General features: G+C 45.3%; 1 protein-coding gene across 1 annotated transcript in view; it reads left to right on the forward strand.

Moving 5' to 3' along the window:
- The window catches only part of HIBADH (3-hydroxyisobutyrate dehydrogenase), a 502,228-nt gene that overhangs the window by 311,685 nt on the left and 178,483 nt on the right, over positions 1 to 12,060 (forward strand). The window lies entirely within an intron of this gene.

Below are 12,060 nucleotides of genomic sequence, written 5' to 3' on the forward strand. Positions count from 1 at the left end.
ACGAGTTTTCTTGACATTAATGTGAGGCCTGGTAATTGCAGGCGGAAAGAAACGCTGCAGCAGGTGCTTCAAAAGCTTTAAAAAATTTAATACACGGCGCCCCCAGGAAGCCATCACCCGGTGCGGTGGCACCGGTCGCACCACCCTAAAGCCGGCCCTGAGTCATTCTGCTGGCAGTTTCTTACGAGGCCGGTAACCCGTACATCTCCAAGAAGGTGAAAGGTTGGATAGCAGCACATTCCTTCCTATAAGATGTGGGGGTGGGAGGTTCCAGGCGCTTTCAACAGTGTAAGCGATACTTTCTTCCGTAGGGGAAACCTTTAGAGTTGAAATAACGGGGACATGGACTCGAGTCCCAAACACAAAATACCCTGGTCTCCTCCTGCTCCCCTCGCCAGTCACCCTCTGTGCATTCCCCGCGCCCCACCTGAACCTGTGCTCTCTGTGCTGACGGGCTGTCAGAGAGAGAGAGTCCCGTCAGCGCTGCCCGGAATTATTTTATGATATAGCGACAGTGGGAAACCGCTCCGGTTTTCTACTTTGACTGCGTCACAGCAGTGAATGAATACCCAGGGTTAGAATCTGGTTATTCACGCTACAGTGAAGCCATACATCACAAAACCACCAAACCACAGCACACAAAGTGGGGTGACAAAGACCAGTGTCCGACGTGTGAATAGATATATGTTTGGTTAAAGCTGTTTTTAGCACAAGCAGAACGTGGCATAATCTTCTTCTCGCACGGCCTCACTAGGTTTCTCGATAGGGCCTGAAGTGTGAGGTACATAAACCGTTCTTGTATTATTACGATGCACATGGGAAGGTTAGTCCGGTGTTAATATTACTCAAATATATTATGTAATCTTAGAGATAACGAGAAGTGCTGAATGAGTTCCTGAGTTCCTGTGCACGTCTTGGAGTCGGAGGCGAGGCAGCCTGGGCGGAGGTGTCGAGCAGCTGAGAGGGCCGCGGGCCAGCCATGGCGCCGCTTCAAGGGAGACGGCCAATAGCTCTGGAATGTGAACAGAGGAGCTCGGCTCCTTCCTTTCATAGACACAAGCCCCCCGCCACGAAAGTAAATGGTACCGCTCTGCGTGCCTGGAGACAGCAACACCCGTCTCCAGAATGGAACAAAGCTTCAGAGGGGCGGCACTGCGGCGGGCTATCGAGTAAATCTCTCGCAGGAAGTGGGATAAGGGAGGGGGTAGGGGAGAGAGGCAATGCAGGCTGGCAAATGGTGAGCACTTTTCGCGGGCGGCCGTGCGGCCGCGAAAGTGAAAAAAAACAAATGCTTTCAGGCTGCCAAATGGTGCGCGCGCCCGGAGCACATGCACTGTAGTTGGCGGCCTGAAATGCACTCGTTTCCACTTCCAAAAGCGCTTACTATAAGTCTCGCCAGAGCAGCGCTAAAGCGCTGTCTCAGGCGAGACCTAAAAAGGCCATTTAATAAAAGCTTTTCCATGGCTCACTCATCAGAAATCTGAAATTCCATTCCACTCGCGCTCTTAAACAATTGCATTCTACCTTCAAGAATAATGTTAATCAACATTTCCAAGCTTTTATATTCTAACTTCTGCTTTCAGCTACTGAAAGGTGCTTATCTAAAAATGAATGTCTAAACTCTGCTCTAACATGCCCATGTACCAGACCTTTTTTGAGACGAACTACATTTCAGGAATCTGATTCTGGCTTGTGAAATTCCTCATTGTTTGCTTTTGGACCTTTGTTTTTTAACCTCTGCTGAGAAATGTTCTAAGATCTGCATGCAGGTAGCTCTGTGTAGGATGCGACTTAGAATAAATTGGTTATAGCCTGATAAGATCTTACAATTCATTTGGAGTCATCAAAGACATGTCTACTTTCTTCATGGATGAACTGTTTAAATCTGTACTGTTTAAAGTGTTTTGTTCCTTGGATAAACTATGCCTAACCCTAATTTTAGATTGGCATGAGATAGGAAATTCCTAGGTTAAAAACGCATATCTATAGTCCGTTTTGCTTTATATACGTTTATTTACATACTTTAAAAATTGGGAATATTTTTAATTTGTGAGCCTGTAGGGCGTGTTAATTACTCTGCTGGCTAGCTGGCAGTACCAAGCCCCCCCCCCCCCCCCCCCCCCCCCCCCCCCAGAACAATAACAATACACCTTTTCTGTGAGATTACCCTGCTTCTGGCATAGGAAGAGAGCACGTTGAAATTTCCATAAGGTAATTAATTTATCTCTTGGACGAGTACTGGAATAATGCTTTCTCCTTGCACAAAGGTAGGGCACACCTTTTCACCACAGTGCAGTTTCTTTGAAGCTTGGAGGTGATCCAGCAGAAGCATACTTATAAATATTTTTATTAGTTTATCCACTCGTTCTAATCTTCATTTAATCCTCCAACTGTACTGGGCCCTTTATGATTAGATAATCAATTCAATTTCCTTTACCACAGAGGCAGTGATCCTCTGATGAATCTTTCTCCACCGATAGGAGGGTGAAAATTAGGCTGACTAAACTCCCTGTTAGCTGTCAAATGAGGATAATTAACTGACAGCCAACACACAAATTTGAAATCCAATCTAAATACATCACTCTCAAATCCATGCTGTAGATATAAAGAATAGCAACTGGAAATCCCAACCCCCTAAAGAAGTCAAGACGAGTAAGAATTCTACTTTAACAGTCGCAACACAAATTAAAAAGCAACACCTGTTTTTCTGTAAGGGCTTGCTGATTCTTTCTACAATACATTTAGATCATCAATAATAATCAAATTGCGAATCAACAAGACTCAATAATAGACTCCGACAAGTCAAATTTTGAAATTATTGTATTAGAGATGCAAAGTTCAGCAATTGCTTCATCAGTTCAGATAGAAATGTACCAGTTTTAATAAAAAATGCCAAGCATTTAAGCAGTCGTGTGAATCAAAATTAGCGACAGATTTACAGAATGCGTCTACCAAATAGGCAGAAGGATAGTTCATAGACTAACAGCTCGATTCTAAGGGATTGTAGGAAGGAATTAGACTCCATTAAAGGCGAGTCCTTTAGCAAAATGCTTAAGAAAAGTGGAGGAGAAGTACAGCCTATATGCCTCTAATACTGATTTCTCACAGTATTGTTAGTAAATATTTTTTCTTTTTAAGAAGTGACTAATTTATTAATTGATTTTGCTTCCTGTGGTTACATTCTGTATTTCGTTTATCTCCTGTGTTTTTTATTTTAATATTTACATACTTCTGCGAGTCACAAAATGAAGTGCTCTAATGCACTGAATCTTAACCTGTGGTCTGTGAAAGTTAAATAATGTTAGTAGATTAAAGAAGAAGTGCATGTATACCTTAAAAAACAAAACTGAGTGGAGGATAAAAGTTCAACTGGTATCCTTACCTTGATTTGTGGGAGCAGCACAAGTGTGGAATAAGGGATCTAGTATTGACGATTGATGGCCCCAGTTGAAGCACTGTTGAACGCCGACTAAAAGGCAGCATGCATAAATTCAATTTTAAAATACTCTAACATTATGATTACAAATAAAATTTATATTTTCATTTTTGCATGCATTTTTGATTGTGAATTAAGTAAAATATTTCATAATTTGTGTATTTGATTTACACTTGTTTCTGTATTTTAGTGTATTGTTTCGAGGTTTACATCATAGAAATTGCTTAGGAGGGGTCCCCAGCTTCCAGTTGGGATCCACAGAAGTCAGAAGGTTAAGAACTGCTGCTAACCATGGATATATATATATATTTAAAATGAAAATCCTCTTTGGGTTTTCTTTTATAATAATTTTGGTGAGATGCATATTATTCTGGAGATCTGGTCCTTTTACCCATTAAAGATTGCTCCGTATACAAACATTAAGCTTCCCTTATTGAGTATTGAGCCAGAATGCCTTAATGGTAAGTCTTCCATAAATGCCAAAGAGGCATTTGTTGACCAAAGAGAACTGCACCCCTCCATTTTGATGGATACAGCACCTGGAAATTCAGAATAATGTAGCTTGATTCCTGGTACGTCCAGTAGCCCAACTAAATTGTTAAGATACGCTTATGTTTTCAGGTCTCGGCTATGCAGCGCATGCACGGTCTCGAAGAGACATGTGTTTAATCTGTGGGCTTCAGCCCACCCACAGGCTTCCCATTTGCTAGCTCCATCGTCTGCCTCATATTCCTTGGCAGCATTTGTCACTGGCATGCATGGTAATGGCTCTAGTGTTTAGCCCTCACCCAGAGCATGGCCCAAGTACTTGTAAACATCCACTGCTCCTGTTTTTATGACCATTTTAGTACCTACTTTTTTCTTTCTCTATATAGTGCTCGTGCTTTCACTAGCTCGGTCAACTCCCACCCGCCCTCATGCCCCGTCCACAGATCACCCCTGCCCCATCACTGCTTTTCCCTTCGTTGTTGCTTTCTTTCCCCCCCCCCCATCCTCCCTCCCCGTCTCTGCTTGCTACCTCGCGGTGCTTGCTCCATCCACAAATCATCCCACCCGTCACTGCTTTAAACCCCCATTGTTATCTGTTTCGTTCTAATGATTGCTGGTGTTCTTCCTCTTAGTGTCCTGTTAGTGCATAGTTGACATGCTGATTGTAGCATGTCTACACGGCTGCAATCACTTGACAAGCATATAGTCTGTTTATTTTCTGCACATGTGCGTTCTAAGGGTGTGTGCATGTTTGCACCATATATGGTCTTTCGGCAATGGTCTTTATAGCCGGAAAATACGACCTCAAGTGAATCAGGTATGCGTTATCACAAGGCATGTCAGAGCTTCTAAAGTACCTGTGTCTGCTGCTCTAATTGCATCGCCACGTTTCTCCTGTGCGAAATGATCAAACTGTTTGTCTCTCACCTTGTTGCTTCTATTTCATAGGGTGGGACTCTTATTTCTTCAAATTTCTCCCGTCAGGACACTTTCTTACTTATTCCGCATTTACCGGTGAAGTATGTCCATGTGTCATTGTTACTTTGCTTGAATTCTCTTCACAGGAGCCAGGCTGAGTCTTTATCATCAAGGTCTGCCTGCCCCGTAGAGTCCATGGCAAAATTAGTCCTTTGAATGTGGTTGCCGGTGCAATGTATTTCCTCATGTTAACTGCTGTAAACCAGCCTAACACAGTGATTCTTTCTGTTTTCTTGTGCAGTTGTATACAGCGCCAATGCCACCCGAAGGTATTGGAGGGCTTTACATTAGCACCAGTTCTTTTACACAAGTACACATTTGTTTTTGTGGGCACAGGGAGATTAAGTGATTTTCCCACAATCAAGGATGTGTAGCCGTGCAGAAACTCTAAATCCGTTTCCCAGCTCCATAGTCTACAACTGTGGCCCTTACGCCACATCCTCTACTGAAAGGACGCCATATCATCTCCCTAGCCTCCGCTGCAGTTCCACATTTTGTGATTGTGAATGAATCACTTAATCTCCCCGTTTCTAAACACAACAAGCATTGGCAAAGCAAGTAGGTTTCGCCTCTGCGAAATCCATAGTTTTTAGGTCTCGGCCAGACAGTACATGCTGTATCTGTGGGCTTACAGGCCACCCATCTCCTACCAATGGTAAACTTCAGCATCGCTCTCATTTTCTTTGATGCCATTCGTCATGGCATGCAGGCGTCATGCCCTCGTCTTGTGTTTTACCCTCCCATAGCAGCACATGGACCAAGCACATGGATCCTTACACTGCTCCTAGTTTGCACAGCATTTTTTTCTTTGTTTTCAAGCACTCCATAGGAGTACTTGTGTTTTCAGGCCATCTCCCTTGTACGCATACATACATACCACTAAAATGAATGCACATAAAAAAATCAATTTCTTACAAATTTGTTAAAACACCAACAGCACTTTATTATTATTTTTTACACAATCCAATGGTATTGGAGAACTTGCTCCGTCCTCAGTCTTGCCATAGCGCGAACACGAGCCAGTGCTATTGGAACGCTTTAAGTGCTCACCAGTTACATTCCACGACACATTCATTTTTGTCACTGATCCTTGTGCAATTAATGTATTTTTTGACTCCTTCATTGTTGCTTTCTCTCATCGATACTTGCCCATATCCCTATCACCTCCTGCTTTCCTGCTTGACCTGTCTCCCCCACTATCTTCCTTGTCGCTGCTGCTTTTATTCTTTTTTTTTTTCATGATCCGATGGTATCGGAGTGCTTGTTCTGTCCTCCATTTCAAAAACCAAAGGAAATGATGGACGGAGTGTTGAACATTGCAAGCACTCACCCCCAGTCAACTGATCTGGGTTTAATCCATCACCGTTCTTTAGCCCACTCTGCCACCCCAGTTCAGACATGGCCATATGCAAATCAGTCTGACCCTGTGCCTCATGGGAACAGTCCTGCCCGAACTGCCAAGCCATGTTTTGTTCGCCATACGTTGGCTGGGTATGCTCAGACGTGAGTCCCTTGCTCACTTTGCCACTGGATTCAAGCAAGCCTGGCTGAAGACGGCTGAAATGCCAGAAACCGGTCCTAGGAAGCTTGTTTCCAGTCCAGGGAAGACATGGCTTGGCAGTTCGGGCTGGACTGTTCCCATGAGGCACAGGGTCAGACTGATTTGCATATGGCCATGTCTGAACTGGGGTGGCAGAGTGGGCTAAAGAACGGTGATGGATTAAACCCAGATCAGTTGACTGGGGGTGAGTGCTTGCAATGTTCAACACTCCGTCCATCATTTCCTTTGGTTTTTGCTCTGTCCTCCATTTCACCATAATGCCAACACCAGGCGATGGTATTGGATCCCTTTTTATGCTCACCAGTTACATTACACAAGGACAAATTCATTGTTCTACGCAACTCCAGTTTTCAAACACACAACAGTTTGAGTAATAGAACGCCCCTTTGAATTCCAACTGGCAATATGCCAATTATTCACAGTCTTGGAAGAAGTAGGTGGACCATTTGACAAACATGCCATTGTGCACAAGGAACACTTAATTTCTAAAATAATCTTTTGGTCATAGTATCAAGCTGTTAAAAGTTTTAGACCACACCAGTTTGTGATGCAGCTTGGCCTGATATTGAACTGAAGCACCTTTCACTTCCTCCACCCCCCCACCCCCCCATGGATATTGAGTTCAGTCCTGTCATTGGTTCTTTCTGTTTCCTTGGCCGAATGAAGGAGGAATAGGTTTAACATTTGGAAACCAATGCAGTAATTGAATTGATCATCATTACTCTACAATTGTTCTATAAAGTGCCCAATAAAAAGAAGATATTATTCTCTAAGACTTTACTAGTTGTTAGGGAATTTGTGTTCAGCAAACTAATCGCTGTAAATCTGAAGAACCACAGGCTCTTGGCTGGAGAAAGACCTAGCGAACAAGCAGCAATGTAAAGGGTTGCTAAAAACCAGAAGAACATGTTGTCCCCATGTGGCATGACTTCAATCAACAAACACACACACTAGTGACACATTGACCAATGTGGCATACGGTACAGTATAAAGCCATGGAGAACATCTTGGATGTCAACCTATGAAGCTCTGTAAAGAAACCTAGTCCAGCCAATGCCCATGCCACTGTAGTACAGAGGAGTTTATCTATAGAATAACAGTAAAGTAAAATTATCAGGTTTCACAGAAGACCCCAAAAATTTCTTGAGTGCACTGCTTCAGGTAGAAGGCGGCATAAGCCACCATATTATCATTACGTACCTCCAGTTTTGAGATTGTTGGAGTTGGGTTCCCATTCTACATCGGTGTCAACCACCTAGAAATTCCTAGTGAGAACACCAGGGCTGCAAGCTGAGGAATTAAGTCCTGGCAAATGAGCATGCCTTGCAAGGTTACATAATTTCTGATTGGTCGAGGCAACCATGTCTTATTTGTGAATTCGCCCACCAAATCTGTCTGAAACCGTGGTCTCCTTATTCCAGAATTCAGAAGGTCCTTCTCAGTTTCCAAGACGACATGTGAGAAGGAGGTGTTGCCAGTATTTTGCAAAATGGAACTGGATGGCCTCTTAGTCTGTATACAAGGTCCAAAACGGGCAGCCCAATGCTTTCCAAGGGCAGGCTGAAAACCCTCCGCCTAATCTGGAGCTACTTGCCAAGTGTGAAAGGAACTTGGAGAAAAGAAGAGTTATTCAGTGGGATGAAGAGGGAGAGGAGCTTTGGTATTATGATAATGTTGATAAATGCTATCCTAACAGCCTTGGGCAGCAGTAACCCATTCCAGTGGTAAACTTGTGCATCTTAATTTATCCACCACTCTCATAATTGTCCCTGATCTGTATCTAAGTCTCTATAACCATACTGCCTTGATATCAAACAGAGCTGCCCACAACTACAGCAGGAATTGTAGCTGTGGGGATGGTGTGAATGATATGGGTGGTAAAATATTCGTCTCTCGCTGCCCCTATTCATATATATCCTGAAGTAGTGAGCAAACGTAATAATCGTGCAAATAATAGGCATACCTCTCGCTACTTAACACTGATCAGAATGGCATCTGTGTATAGTGAAAGCAACAGACCTTACTAGCCAAATGTGATTCCCTCTAGGAATACAACTGGGCATCAGATAAGCAAATAGTTGTATTGGAATGGCAAAGAGGAATAGCAAGAGCAGGCACCCCTGTTATTCCCCCAAGAGATAGTGGAGGGTTTGTAAAGAAAGCAGTTCAGCTGAACGCTGACAGTGACGCTAACTGCATCGTATCTCCCCCAGTTCAGAGTGCTGGAGCACCTCCAGGTGAAATGGCCATTCAAGTGAAACAAAGACCTTCTCTGCATCAGGGAATACAGCAGCACCCGGCACCTCGGAGTCAAGTTTGTCAGTCACTTCAGAGACTATACACAGATCGTGAACTCTCACCATGCTCGGTATAAATCCATTTTTAATCATAATCACCAGCCCTGGATGGATTAACCAGCCGCAAGGCAAACTTTTGCGGTCCTTTTTTTTTTTTTTTTTAAACCTTTATTTTTTATTTTCTTATCAAACAACTTTTCAGCGATAATCACAGTAACCACAGTGTACAGCACGCAAGTGAAGTAACAGTACCCAACAGTGCAATTGACTTTCACATACATTTCTGAAGGAGGAGATGGCACGACGGGCCGAACCTACACACTCCTGGTCCCCCAGCGGAGCACCCACCAGCAAAAGGTCATTATTCACAGCCATCACTATCACAACTGTTTGGATCAGAGTCAGAAGCCCAGGAACCGGACACCCAGTTCCCACCACACAAGGATATCTTCTCTCACCTTATTATCCCTTCTGCTAAGTTTCATGTGGATCTCTTCCACAAACATCCATTCTGCCACATCTCTCTGCCAACAGTCTTTCTCTGGGGCCCACTGTCCCATCCAAGTAATGGCCACTCTACATCTAGCAAGCACCAGCTGTAAGATTTTATACGCCTTTCAGCCTCCTGATGTCCCCCAACAAGCAGCACTGAGGAGTCAGCAAGGCCCTTAGTGAAGTTGTACCTAGTCCATCCACCACTTGGACCCAGAAATCCTGTACTGTGCAGGAACCCCAGGCCAAATGAAGGAAGTCAGCTCCCTGAATCCCACGCCAGGGGCATTTGTCAGACCGGGCCGAGATTTCTGCTGAAGAGTCAAGGGGATCAGGTAAGTGCTGTGCAAGAAGTTATAATGTACCAGCTTGAAGTGGGCATTGCTAGATATAGACTGTAAGACCACAGACATGAGTCCAGTCCACGTCCTCAAAAGGCTCCCCCAAGTCCTCCTCCCAAGCCGCTTAGGCCTGCGTCCGGACACCAGCCACATCCGCTCACAGGGCTTCATATATCAGTCATATCAGATGCCTACCCGACCCGCAGGACTGTAAGGTCCTTAAAGTGTCAGATGCTTCCGGAAAGGTGGTCCAGGACTGCCTGGCCAACTCTGCCAAGCCAGCATAGTGCAGAAAGTGACCCGGCCTCAGTGCAAACTCAGCCTGTGAATCGTCAAATAAAATAAAGTGCTCATTGGGTACAAGTCCCCCAACAGCCCACAGCCTCCATCCCTCCACACCAAGAAGGACACATTTTCAGCCATGTGTCGGACCTATGCCAATATCCACACTGGCATTTTCTGGTAAAAGGGCGCACATCCCAGCACCACCGTGACCAGCTTCTGCCAGGAGTGAGCTGTCTGCCTCAACGCGAATAGCACGCTGTCTGGGGCCCCAGTGCCCTCCATCAAGACTGCCAAAGCTGCTCAGCCTCGACCACTCCCGCCAACATTCGATTCTCCCAACTGTCTCCAACCAGCATACAGCATATTGCATGTGTGCAGCATAATAATAGAGTTTGAGCCACAGCACTTTCAGTTCACCCTCCTCGTATCTCCTGTTCAGTGTGGCCAAGGCCACTCTGTTTTGTTTCCTATCCCAAATAAAGGGAAACTAGGATTGTTTCAAGCTGTCTGAAGACCTTGGTGGGCAGGGGATAGAAAGAGCTCTTTATGACAAACAGCGTGGTATGAGCACCATTTTAGAGAGAGCTATTTTGCCCATCGGCGACAGCGGGAGCGTGTTCCAGAAGGCAACCGAGGCACGCAGCAAATCCATCACCCTCCCCATATTGAGGCGCATTTGTGATTCCCTGGAGTGCGCAACCATAATCTCCAGGTACTGAAAGTGTCAGCTCCCAGTGTAGACCAATGTCTGGCAGGCTTTCTACTGGGGTCCCTACCATTGCAGCGAGAGGAAACAACAAGGAGTTACTTCAGTTGACCCGCAGCTCGACAAGGTCCAAAGTCTCCAGTAGATGCAACAGAATCTCAATGATTCTCGAGGTGAGCTAAGGTAAAGCAGTGCGTCGGTTGCGTATACTGATATGCCTAACGTCACCCAACATTATGCCACAGTCCCTTAACTCCCACCTAGCCCACACTGCCAAGGGTTCCATCACAAGAGGAAAAAGGAGCAGGGACAGGGGGCAGCTCTGCCACGTCGTAATTTCCAGCACCCAGCTGTCCGAGTGACATTGTCCCAACTGCACTCTGGCCTAGGCTCGGTGTAGAGCAGAAAAATCCAATTAAGGAACTGTGGTCCAAACCCCATGACCCGCAGAACCTCGGGCAGGTAACCCCAATTGATGTATTGAAGAACTTTGCCAAGTCAATAGAGACCAAGGCCATTTCGTCACAGCAACCCTTAACTTCTTCCATAACATGCAGTAGATGCCTGAGATTCGTCCCAGTGTTCCGTCCCAGGATAAAACCATACTGGTCCTCGTGAACCAGGCTAGTCATAATGGGGGTCAATCAGTTGGCTGGTCTGGTCCAGGGAAGACCTGGCTTGGCAGCTCGGGCTGGACTGTTCCCATGATGCACAGGGTCAGACTGATTTGCATATGGCCATGTCTGAACTGGGGTGGCAGAGTGAGGTAAAGAATGATGATGGATTAAACCCAGATCGGTTGACTGGGGGTGAGTGCAGTGTTCAACACTCCGTCCATCATCCTCTTTGGTTTTGCTTTGTTCGCCCTAAGTTGGCAGGGTATGCCCAGACGTGGGTCCCTTGCTCACTTTGCCACTGGATTCAAGCTAGCCAGGCTGATGACGGCTGAATAGCCAGAAACCGGTCCCAGGAGGCTTGTTTCCGGTCCAGGGAAGACATGGCTTGGCAGTTCGGGCTGGACTGTTCCCATGAGGCACAGGGTCAGACTGATTTGCATATGGCCATGTCTGAAATGGGGTGGCGGAGTGAGCTAAAGAATGAGGATGGATTAAACCCAGATCGCTTGACTGGGGGTGAGTGTTTGCAGTGTTCAACACTCCGTCCATCTTCCTCTTTGGTTGTGCTTTGCATGAGAGAGCAGCCAATGGCTTGAAAGGGAAGAAATTTAGTGGGAGGAAACTCTGAACCGGCAGAAACTCCAAAATCATTAGTTCTCCAAAATCTCTAATGGTCATATACTCCTCAGTCTAGCAGGCCAATGCCTCCCCTTAACCTGTGTCCACAAACCTTTTTTCCGAAAGCATCTCCAGAGTGTCCAGCTGGGGTCGTAGGGTCCTAATGCCTAGTGATATGTTGTAATGCATATGCCCCTTCTATAAACGTTTCAATATTGTGCTCCTTTTTGCAATGTACAC

This window comes from Triturus cristatus, chromosome 10 (assembly GCF_964204655.1).
Source record: "Triturus cristatus chromosome 10, aTriCri1.1, whole genome shotgun sequence".
Lineage (NCBI taxonomy): Eukaryota > Metazoa > Chordata > Amphibia > Caudata > Salamandridae > Triturus > Triturus cristatus.